General features: G+C 45.4%; 1 protein-coding gene across 1 annotated transcript in view; it reads right to left on the bottom strand.

The window, feature by feature from the left end:
* PANX1 (pannexin 1) overlaps positions 1–12,709 on the bottom strand; it is a 66,825-nt gene that overhangs the window by 43,219 nt on the left and 10,897 nt on the right. The window lies entirely within an intron of this gene.

Genomic DNA, 12,709 nt, shown 5'->3' with positions numbered 1-12,709 from the left:
CCGGCACAAAATACTTTGCAACTTGTTTTTTCATTCTTTATATCACTTACAAAATTTCTTTCGTTGATTTATATTTCTCACAGTGACTCCTTGTAGAGGAATGGTGTGGCGTCTTGACCACTGACTATACTAGTCATGTCACTCTGGGTACCAACAGCCTTTTAGTCTGGGTTTTCATTACAGCAAATAATTTTATAGGTAAAAATCCCTTTGTTACCATTAATTTTCTTTTTGTTAGTTCTCTGTGCTTCTCAATCCCTTTGATAGGTACTTTGGGGTACTTGTTTCATTCCACACTTCTCCCCTTCTGTCTCCTTCCCCCTTTTCCCCCCCCTCTTCCCCCCCCCCCCCCCATTTTTTCTTTTTTCCCTCCTTCCCTCCTCCCCCCCTCCCTCTCCCTTTCCCCCCCTCCCCCTTTTCCCCCCCTTTCTTTCCCCCCCCCCCTCCCCTCCTTCTTTCCTTTTATCCTTCCTTTCTCTCCCTTCCCCTCCTCCTCACCTCTTATTCTATCTTTACCCCATTTCTTCCCCCCTCCCCCCCCTTTCCTCCCCTTCTTTCTCTCTTTTCTCTGTTTTCTCCCCTCTTTTCTATCTTTTTCCTCACCTTGACACACCCGGGTGATTCTTTACATAGAACACACCATTTTAATCCTTAATAACCTTACCCCATTGAAATTTTCTACAATAGTGTTACCCCAATCTGCCTCCCTGGCCCGCCCCCGGGGGAACGCCTCTTTGAGGGCGTCTCACAACATCGCTCCAGAGAACCTGCAGGGTTATAGTTTGGTGAGTGCAATTTTTAAATGTTAATATCCTAGCTATATTCTCCAATTTCATCCATGCACCATGTGACAATTACGTATGTATTTTGCTTGTCATGTTGATACTGTATTGTCTTTCATTCTCATAGACTACATACTATCAGACGCCTCCTGAAGAAGCGGCTGTGACCGCGAAACCGTAGAGGTCACGTCTGCAAGTATCACACTATAGAACCTCTGTCCATGTTTCTATATGGGCACTAGCTATATCAATTTAGTATCAACAATGCTGTAAACAATTATTATTGTTTGTGTATGTGTAATCATGACTATGTACAATATATGTCCTTTGTAGGACTTTTTTATTATTAATTTTGAAATAAACTTATATTTTTTTATATACAAATTTCTTTTCTTATGGTACCGTAATAGTCCCTGCATTATTGTGAAAGAGGCAGGACCCTATTGGAGAGGTCTCTGCTCTGTTTTCTCTTTCAACCCCACTTTTTGTTTATATTCATAATCGGGATGATGGTACCCTTCAATGTACTTTTACTTCCTTTTGTAAACCACGTGGCACATTTGTTAATTCCACAATTTAGCATTGAGAAGAGAATGAAAGTGATATTATAAACTGTTTTTTAAAGAGGAACTGCAGTCTGCTCACAAGAATAAAAACATCTTTGCCATTCTGAAGCTTAACTCCAACCACTTTGCATATTATTTTATCCACTTGCCGACCGCGGCCCGCCGATATACGTCGGCACAATGGCAGCAGTGGGCAAATGGGCGTACCCGTATGACCCCTTTAACTGGCAGGGCTAGCGCGCCCACCGCGTACATCGTGACCGTGCCCGCGGGACTGGCGGACTCGATGTCTGCCGGTCTCCCGGCGATCGTGTCACGGAGCCCCAGAACGGGGAAGTGCCTATGTAAACAAGGCATTTCCCCGTTCTGCCTTGTGACATGACAGAGATCACTGCTCCTGGTCATCGGCATGTCAGTGGTTGCCCATCCCCCCCACAGTTAGAATCACTCCCTAGGACACACTTAACCCCTTCATCGCCCCCCTAGTGGTTAACCTCTTCCCTACCAGTGTCATTTACACAGTAGTCAGTGTATTTTTCTAGCACTGATCGATGTATAAATGACAATGGTCCCAAAATAGGGTCAAAAGTGTCCGATGTGTCCACCATAATGTTGCAATCATGATAAAAATAGCAGATCGCCGCCATTACTAATAAAAAAAAAATAATAATAATAAAAATGACAAAAAACCATCTCCTAGTTTAAAGACGCTATAACTTTTGTGCAAACCAAACGCTTATTGGAATTTTTTTTTACCAAAAATATGTGGAAGAATACATATCGGCCTAAACTGAGGAAAAAAAATGTTTTTTTTTATATATTTTTAGGGGATATTTATTATAGCAAAAAGTAAAAAATATTGCGTTTTCTTCCAAAATTGTCGTTCTTTTTTTGTTTATAGCGTAAAAAATAAAGACCGCAGAGGTGATCAAATACCACCAAAAGAAAGCTCTATTTGTGGGAAAAAAAAGGACGTTGTTTTGTTTGGGAGCCACGTCGCACGACCGCGCAATTGTCAATTAAAGCGACACAGTACAGAATCGCAAAAAGTGCTCTGGTCAGGAAGGGGGTAAATTCGTCTGGGGCTGGAGCGGTTAAATATACTACTTGCCAAATATTTTGCAGAAATCTCCCTCCACCAAGTCTGGCTGCATCTATTTTAACTGTCGGCAGCTGAAGCTGCTGCCTGTTCACTTCCTGGATTTACACAGACGCACAGAGGCACACCTCCAACCCCGCAGCTCTCATTGGCCCACTTAAGACTCCCTCCTTCCCCTCCATTCCTGGCAAACTCTCACAAGAGTGAGAGAGAGAGAGAGAGCTGTGTATGATGTCATAAGCCTAGGCTTTTTACCAGACAAGAAACAGGAAGTGGGCTGTATAAGGTATTTACTGGAACGCAGTTTTAAGCTCAGCAGCGGATTTAATCACCTACTGAGCATGCAGCTTCTTTTATCTTTTAATCCTTGCCTATGTTCCAGTTTAATGCAGCCACCACCCGTTACACGCTCCACACAAACCGGCACACTACAGCCCAGCCTACCTCGTTCCCCCCCGGCACAGCGCACTCACTGACCTGGAGCTCTACACAGGATATACAGCATCCAGCCGTTTCCGGGAACCACGTACAACTAGGTAAGACCCTCCCTGCGTGACGTCAGATTGTTGTCCACCAGGAGTCGCTCAGCCGAAAAGTCAAACCACCCCTGGACAGCCCATTATAGCCGCGAAATGCGGCCAAAGGGGAGGGGGGGGGGGGGGGGGGGAGATTGTTAAGCCCTGTACTAATATGACACTTTAATCAGCAGACTTAGTTACCATATATACTCGAGTAGAAGCCGAATTTTTCAGCACATTTTTTAGGCTGGTTGTAGGCTGGCTCGCCCCCTCGGCTTATAGTCGAGTGAGGGTGCCCATCTGCAGCTGTACCTGTGATAACTAAAACAGCGGGTGTCTCCCGCTGTGTCATGCCCATCTGCAGCTGTCTTAGTTATCACAGGTACAGCTGCAGATGGGCACAGTGAGGCTGCAGATGGGCACAGTGAGGCTGCAGATGGGCACAGTGAGGCTGCAGATGGGCACAGCGACGCTGCAGATGGGCACAGCGACGCTGCAGATGGGCACAGCGACGCTGCAGATGGGCACTGTTTACCCAATAGCTGCTGCATTTCCCACCCTAGGCTTGTACTCGAGTCAATATGTTTTCCCAGTTTTTTGTGGCAAAATTTGGTGTCTCGGCTTATAATCTGGTCGGCCTATACTCGAGTATATACGGTAATGATATATTTAGCAGAAAATATATGGAGGTACGCACATTATGTGAATACTGTGTTGGGAGGAATTACAGAAAAATGCTTTTTTTTTATTTACTAATTACTTCCCCCCCAAAAACAAGGAAATAAAAATATATGTATCCAAAATGTGCTACAAAAATCAACAAACCCTGAAAAACAAACGTATATTATTGTTAGGACAGAATACAAGATGTAAAAGATATATTGTGTGGAACCAAAAAAAAAAAAAAAGCTGTGGGATTTCGAGGGGATAAAAAGGCGCGGTGAGGCCCGGTGACTGAAGAAGGTAATCCCAGCAAAGAAAGCTTCTGTGAAGAGCGCATACAAAGCGAAAATCACACCTGGCTCTTTTCATATACAACGTGATGCAAATTGTTGTCAGAGTCACAGCCCAGGGCAAACGGATCATACTAAGTGATTGAAGGGCCTGTCTGGTGGATGGAATCCTTTCACCACAGATGATAAGCTGAATTAACCACAGACGGGTCATAGAACAGATTTTTGGAGATTTTTTTCTGCATTAATTCACAGACATGGGCATGTTAAAGTATTTCATTCTAGCCGTCAATAATTAGAGATGAACTGAAATTTCGGCGGCCGAAACACATCGGCCGAAAATGGTGTTTTCGACATTTTGCAGAAAAAAAGGTGTCGATAATTTCCCCGAAAACGCACCCAATTTCGCCTCGATTTTACTGTGCTTATGGTGTGTTTTCATAGGTCATGTGACTCAAAAAACTCAAAAACTTAACACGGGTGCGTTCTTGCTGCGTTTTCAAGGCATTTCAACAGGGAGGTGCATTTTTGGTGTGCATTTTTAAACGGACCAAAAATGCAGCAAGCAAGATTTTTAACACCACAACGGAGCAACAACGGACCAGTCTGAAAACATACACTATACTGCCAAAAGTATTGGGATGCCTGCCTTTACACACACATGAACTTTAATCATCCCAGTCTTAGTCTGTAGGGCTCAACATTAAGTTGGCCCAAACCTTTGCAGCTTTAACAGCTTCAAGTCTCCCGGGAAGGCTGTTCACATGTCTATGGGAATGTTTGAACGTTGTTCCAGAAGCACATTTATGAGGTTAGACACTGTTGGGGACAAGAAGGCCTGGCTCCGCTTCCAAAAGGTGTTCTATAAGGCATTCATCCCAAAGGTGTTCTATCGGGTTGAGGTCAGGACTCTGTGGAGGCCAGACACGTTCTTCCACCCCAAACTCGCTCATCTATGTCTTTATGAACCTTGCTTTGTGCACTGGTGAACAGTCATGTTGGAACATGAAGGGGCCATCTCCAAACTGTTCCCACAAAGTTGGGATCATGAAATTGTCCAAAATATCTTGGTATGCTGACTTCTTAAGAGAGTTCCCTTCACTGAAACTAAGGGGCCAAGTCCAACCCCTTAAAAACAAACCCCACACCATAATCCTCCCTCCACCAAACTTTACACTTGGCACAATGCAGTCAGGCAAGTATCGTTTTCCTGGCAACTTCCAAACTCAGAGATGTCCATTGGATTGCCAGACAAAGAAGCGTGATTTGTCACTCGCTTGACTGACTGAACACGTTTCCGCTGCTCTAGAGTCAAGTGTTGGCGTACTTTACACCACTGCATCCAACACTTTGCATTGCGCACTTGCCGATGTAAAACTTGGATGCAGCTGCTCGGCCATGGAAACCCATTCCATGAAGGCCACATGAAGTTTGGAGGTCTGTAGCTATTGACACTGCAGACCGTTGGCGACTTCTGCACACTGTGAGCTTCATCAAGCGCTGAGTCGGCTCTGTCATTTTAAATGACCTACCACTTTGTGGTCAAGTTGCTGTTGTTCCTAGTTGCTTCCACTTTGTTATAATACCTCTAACAGTTGACTGTGGAATATTTAGCAGCAAGGAAATTTCACGGATGGACTTATTGCACAGGTGGCAACCTATCACGGTACCACACTTGAATTCACTGAGCTCCTGAGAGCGACCCGTTCTTTTACAAATGTTTGTAGAAGCCTTCTGCATGCCTAGGGGCTTGATTTTATACATGCGGCCATGGAGGTGATTGAAACAACTGAATCTAATGATTTGAAGGGGTGTCCCGATACTTTTGGCAACTAATGGTCCGTACACACAATCTGAAAATCAGATGACAGATGGTCCGTTTTTTTTATTTTCCATGCTAGTCGATTATCAAAAATGGAGAGGTTACTAAAGTGATGAAAATTCTCGTACAACAGAATAAAAAAAAAACAGAAGTAATGTCATGTGTTGTAGTGTATTTCTATTGTATTTTCGGATGACAACTGTACTGATTAACCACTTCATTACCAGGCACTTAGACACCTTCCCGCCCAGGCCAATTTTCAGCTTTCAGCGCTGTCGCAATTTGAATGACAATTGCACGGTCATGCTACACTGTACCCAAACTAATTTTTTTATCATTTTGTTCCCACAAATAGAGCTTTCCTTTGGTGGCATTTGATCACCTCTGCGATTTTTTTTTTTTTTTTTTGCGCAACAATAAAAAAAAAAAAAAAAAAAAAAAGTTTTTCTTTGTTTTTTGTTTCTCTTAAATTTTTTTGTAAATAAGTACATTTTCTTCTTCAATGACAGGCACTGATATGGCTGCACTGACGGGCACTGATATGGCTGCACAGATGAGGTGGCACCAATGAGGTAGCACTGATGGGTACTTATGGGTGGCACGGATGGGCACTGATAGGTGGGCAGTGAGGGACACGGATGGGTGGAACTGATTACACTGGTGGGTAGCATTGCTGGGCATCACTTTTTTTATTACTGTGATGGTGCCAGTCAGTGCCCATTTGTGGGCACTGATTGGCATGTATTGGCCATTTTTTTTTATATGTGGATGGCCATGGGGTACAAACCTGGCCATCCACATACTGGGGGCTTCCCTGGTGGTCCTGGTGGTATCCCTGGTGGTCCAGTGTGGTCATCCGAGGGGGGGGGCTGCGCTGATAAACAATCAGTGCAGACCCACCCGGTCAGGAGAGCCGCCGATCGGCTCTCCTCTACTCGTGTCTGTCAGACGCGAGTGAGGAAAAGCCGATCAACGGCTTTTCCTGTTTACATCGTGATCAGCCGTGATTGGACACGGCTGATCACGTGGTAAAGAGCCTCCGTCGGAGGCTCTTTACCGAGATCAGAGTAGCGGTGTGTCAGACTGACACAGCGCAACAACGATCGCCGCGATGCACGCCACCACAGGCTCGCGGCGGCTGTTATCCTGCAGGGCGTCCTATGACGCCCAGTCAGGATAACTGAACCACCGCCCGGTCATCATTCTGCTATAGGCCGGGCGGGAAGTGGTTAAACAAAAATTGTACGAGTAAAATTTTCGTGTTTGTCCGATTGGATAATATCGGATGAACTGTCGTGATCGGCTCTCGAAAGCTCTGTACTAACGATCCGATTATCGTACGATCGCTTCGAAAGCGGTATTTTTTTGTCCGATTTTCGTGTGTACGGGCCATAAGGCCTGGTTCACACCTATTCATTTTTAGTGCTTTTTGCAGATTTGCATTACAGAACGTGTTCCATAGGAAACCATGTTGAATGGACTGTAGTGCAAATCTGCAAAATGCAAAAAGCACTAAAAAATGCATAGGTGTGAATCAGGCCTAGTGGGTCAATGACACACCACCAATACATACTGAAATAAGACCACAAAGTGATACAGTCATATAAACTTCTATCACGAAGTACAAAGGTTATCAGACAGACCAAATTCTGCACAAACCAACTCAAGTCTAAAAACCCAGAAGAGCGGGATCAGAAGTGTCAGTAAGGCCTGGTTCGCACTGATGCAGGTAGCAGTTTGCACATTCCAGGTGCATTTTCCAATACGTGTTTTTGATCCATTGAAGTCAACTCACAGATGTGAACGCGACCAATAGGAAATCATGTTAAATGGACTGTAGTGCGTTTCTGCAAAACTGAAAATGCACTAAAAAAATGCATAGGTGTGAACCAGGCCTAAGGTTCTAGTTACACTTTGGGGACTTTTTAGGTTTTCACAGAAGATTCACATTTTTTACTACTGCATCCAATTGGATGCAGTCCCTGTTAGTGCAGCACAGTGGCTTAGTGGTCAGCACTTCCACCTGGCAGCACTAGGGTCGTCGGTTCGAATCCCAAACATGGCACTACCTGCCTGGAGTTTCCATGTTCTCCCTGTTCCTGGATGAGTTTCCTCCTACACTACAAAGACATGCTGGTAGGTTAATTGGCTCTAGTATATGTATGAATGTGAGTTAGAGACCTTAGATTGTGAGCTCCTTGAGGACAGGGACTGAAGTGAATGTATAATTTATGTAAAAACTCTGCGTAAATTGACAGCGCTATAGAACTACCTAAAATAAATAAAAAGTAAATTTTCACCTGGCTTAGTCAAGTTTAAAATCTACTTTTGTGGAGTTGAATGGTGCCTTCAGGGTTACCCACGGCTCAAAATTCCTCAAATTCCTGCTGAACTGGTTCAGATTTGAGCTTTCAGTTTGGTAATATCCACTCCAAATAGCAGCAAAATACATATAAAAAAATAATCAATATTTATAATACAATAAAATAACAAAACCAAAATAATAACTTAAAAGCAATGACCAGTATCGCATTGCAATACATTGCACTAAAGATCAAAAATCACCATTTTAGGAAAGGAATTTATGGCTTTATCTCATCTAAGGCTTCGGGGGGAAAAAAACGGCTTCTCAACTTGTTGGTCTGTCTGTGAATGACTCTAAGCCTATCTGAGGGAAGGGTTGTAGTAAACAGAGGTATGGAGAGCCATTTGCCTTTACTTGAATGAATCCAAGAACGATCTTAGAAAAAAACACGCAAACAAAAGATATTCCGCACATGAACTTTATCGGAAAAATGTATCTGTAGACCTGAGATTTTTGTTGTCCACTTTCCGTCAAACAAGCTAATTTACATGTCTTTTTCTCCATCATAAACTGACACTGTCACCAAGTTAAAAGAAAAAAAAAAAAAGTATGGAACACAACCTGCAAAAGAAAAGGGTTTATACTCCTGTACTGCTCAACTGCCCTTTCCTCCGATGTTCTCTCCTGCAGAGCAATGTCCTCTTCACATCCAACATGTTTGGTTGAGTTAAAGCATGTCCACCACTGAATACTGCTGTGGTTGCTTACCCCAGCCCCATCATCCCGAAGTGCCGGTTCACACGGGGGCGACTTGTCAGGCGACCTAGTCGCCTGACAAGACGCCTCCCGTTCTGCACAATGGAACCGTTCTAATTGGAGCGACGCAAGTCACTCCGACTTAGAAAAAGGTTCCTGTACTTCTTTTGGGGCGACTTGAGGTGACTTGCAAAGACTTCTATACAGAAGTCGTTTTGCAAGTCGCCATGGCAGTCGTGTGCAGGTCGCCTCACAAGTCGTGCCGCCCCTAGTGTGAACCGAACCTACAGGTAAAAGGTTGGTCGGGTTGCTATTGAGCATAAATGGCATAAACCTCCTGGGGTCCCTCTTAAAGGGTAACTTCACTTTTGTGGGGATAAAAAAAGAAAAGAAAAACTAATATAGCGCATACAATTGCGACACCAATCATATTGTAATTGAATGTTATTAAACTTTATCAGCGTATAACACCCACATTCATTTTAAGAAGGAAGTTTCAGGAAAAAAAAATTAAATCTTAAATAAGGAACTTTAAAGCAAAATAAAGGTCAGTGCCCATCTGCAGCCTCGCCAATGCAACAGCCTCGCCATTGCCATCTATGCAGCAGCCTCGCCATTGCCATCTATGCAGCAGCCTCGCCATTGCCATCAATGCAGCAGCCTCGCCATTGCCATCAATGCAGCAGCCTCGCCATTGCCATCAATGCAGCAGCCTCGCCATTGCCATCAATGCAGCAGCCTCGCCATTGCCATCAATGCAGCAGCCTCGCCATTGCCATCAATGCAGCAGCCTCGCCATTGCCATCAATGCAGCAGCCTCGCCATTGCCATCAATGCAGCAGCCTCGCCATTGCCATCAATGCAGCAGCCTCGCCATTGCCATCAATGCAGCAGCCTCGCCATTGCCATCAATGCAGCAGCCTCGCCATTGCCATCAATGCAGCAGCCTCGCCATTGCCATCAATGCAGCAGCCTCGCCATTGCCATCAATGCAGCAGCCTCGCCATTGCCATCAATGCAGCAGCCTCGCCATTGCCATCAATGCAGCAGCCTCGCCATTGCCATCAATGCAGCAGCCTCGCCATTGCCATCAATGCAGCAGCCTCGCCATTGCCATCTATGCAGCCTGATTGATGCCCATCTGCAGTCTAGAGGGGACAGGGAGGGGGGCGGGACGAGCGCTGACAGATTACATACAGTGAGAATCTCCTATGACAGACAGAACAGTTGTCCAATGGTGGCCCAGGAGACGGGACTTCCTATTACAGAGGCCGCCAAGTGAACAGGAGATTCAAACTGTATGTAATCTGACGGCAATCGTCCCGCCCCCCTCCGAGGCAGCTAAAATTTAAGTATTGGCGTATAACACGCACACGCTATTTGCACTCGATTTTCAGGGTGAAAGTGCATGTTATACGCCAATAAATACAGTACCTTTCCTTTTCAATCTGCAGCCATTGTAATTTTCTGAGACTACATTGCAATATGGCTACATGGAGTTGTTCTGCACACAGAATGTGTACTGACCACTCCCCATAAACAATTTCCTGCTTGTGTGATTGGCTCATCAATTTTCCCAGAAGTCTGCACTAAGATACAAGTCTGATTTCAGGCATCCCCTGCAACAAAAATTTTTGGTGAGATACTTTCAATAGGAACACGTCTAAAGGGATGCAGACCCATCAGATTTCCTCATTAGAGCTCTGCCGCTGCACACCTGACAGGGATTTCTTCATAATAACAAAAAGTAGGAATCTCCAATAAAGTTTGTTATAATCCTTGCAATGTACATAGATCACCCAGCGGGGAATGTTTTTTTCTCAACAAAAGTGGAGTCACACTTTAAATATACACTATATTACCAAAAGTATTGGGACGCCTGCATTTACATGAACCTTATTGGCAGCCTGGTCTTAGTCTGTAGGGTTCAATATTGAGTTGGCCCTCCCTTTGCAGCTATAACAGCTTCAACTCTTCTGGGAAGGATGTCCACAAGGTTTAGGAGTGTGTCTATGGGAATGTTTGACCATTCTTCCAGAAGTGCATTTGTGAGGTCAGGCACTGATGTTGGATGAAAAGGCCTGGCTCGCAGTTTGCGCTCCAATTCATCCCAAAGGTGTTCTATCGGGTTGAGGTCAGACCAGTCAAGTTCCTCCACCCCAAACTCGCTCATCCATGTCTTTATGGGCCTTGCTTTGTGTACTGGTGTGCAGTCATGTTGGAACAGGAAGGGGCCATCCCCAAACTGTTCCCACAATGTTGGGAGCATGAAATTGTCCAAAATGTCTTGTTATGCTGACGCCTTAAGAATTCCCTTCACTGGAACTAAGAGGCCAAACCCAACCCCTGAAAAACAAATCCACACCATAATCCCCCCTCCACCAAATGATTTGGACCAGTGCACAAAGCAAGGTCCATAAAGACATGGATAAGCGAGTTTGGGGTGGAGGAACTTGACTGGTCTGCACCTCAACCGATAGAACGCCGTTGGGATGAATTAGAGAGGAGACTGCGAGCCAGGCCTTCTCATCCACATCAGTGCCTGACCTCACAAATGCACTTCTGGAAGAATAGTCAAACATTCCCATAGACACACTCCTAAACCTTGTGGAAAGAGAGAGAGAAATACAAGCGCCTCAGAGTATGGACTGTAGGATTTAATAATAAATAGTGCATTAAAAAAAAAAAAAAACTCACATTGAGGTATCTTTATACAGGCACAATGGGGTCCGGTGAACCGCACTATCGACCGTCCGTGCTGTGTGTGACAATCGAGTCTTACTTGTCCCGATGGTATACGGCGTCCTGGCCAGCAGAAGACTTTGGTGCTCGGGTTTGATCCAAACCGAGGGTTGGAGCGCAGCTGAGGTGTGGAGGAGAGGGGTGGAACGCAGCACAGGGCGGGATGGCGTCACAGGCGTGCTTGCAACGCGTTTCGGAGCATGCGCACCGGAAGGATGTGCACAGTGCGGGCTCCTTAATCAAGCTCTTCAGACAGGAGCCTGCACTGTGCACATCAGGACGAGTGAGACTCGGTTGTCACACACAGCATGGACGGTGGATAGTGCGGTTCACCGGACCCCATTGTACCAGTACAAAGATACCTCAATGTGAGTTTTTTAACGGACCATTAATAAATACTACAGTCCATACTCAGAGGCGTATTTCTCTCTCTTTTTCTACATGTCTGGAGTTTGCTTTCACTTTCCCTGCAAGGACTTTTTCTCTACATAGAGCTGGGTAGCTCAAAGGACTCCCAATGGACTTGTGCTACATTTAAACACCTTATAGGCTGCGTAACTACCCCATGTATTTTCCTAAACCTTGTGGACAGCCTTCCCAGAAGAGTTGAAGCTGCAAAGGGAGGGCCAACTTAATATTGAACCCTATGGACTAAGACGCCATTAAAATTCATGTGCGTGTAAAGGCAGGCGTCCCAATACTTTTGGTAATGTAGTGTATATACACTGCTCAAAAAAAATTGAAGGAACACTTTTTAACCACTTCAATACCCGCCTATAGTCAAATGACGTCCACAGATGGGATCTCCCATCCTGGGTGGACGTCATATGACGGCCTCGGGTTCCCGGCCGCCTAGGGGCCGCGCGCCGCGTTGTTTGGGACCCGGTGCGAGTGCCCGGCGGCCGCAATGTCCGCCGGGCACCCGCGATTGCCGGTTAACCGGGCCGGACCGTGGATCTGTGTGTGTAAACACACAGATCCACGTCCTGTCAGTTCAGAGGAGAGCGATCTGTGTTCCCAGTACAGAGGAACACTGATCGGTCTCCTCCCCTTGTACGTCCCCTCCCCCTACAGTTAGAAGCATTCCCTAGGAAACACATTTAACCCCTCCCCGCCCCCTAGTGGTTAACCCCTTCCCTGCCTGTCACATTTACACAGTAATCAAT

Source organism: Aquarana catesbeiana, linkage group LG02, assembly GCF_042186555.1.
Source record: "Aquarana catesbeiana isolate 2022-GZ linkage group LG02, ASM4218655v1, whole genome shotgun sequence".
In the NCBI taxonomy this organism is placed as follows: Eukaryota; Metazoa; Chordata; class Amphibia; order Anura; family Ranidae; genus Aquarana; species Aquarana catesbeiana.
This window is presented reverse-complemented; position numbering and strand designations above follow the sequence as displayed.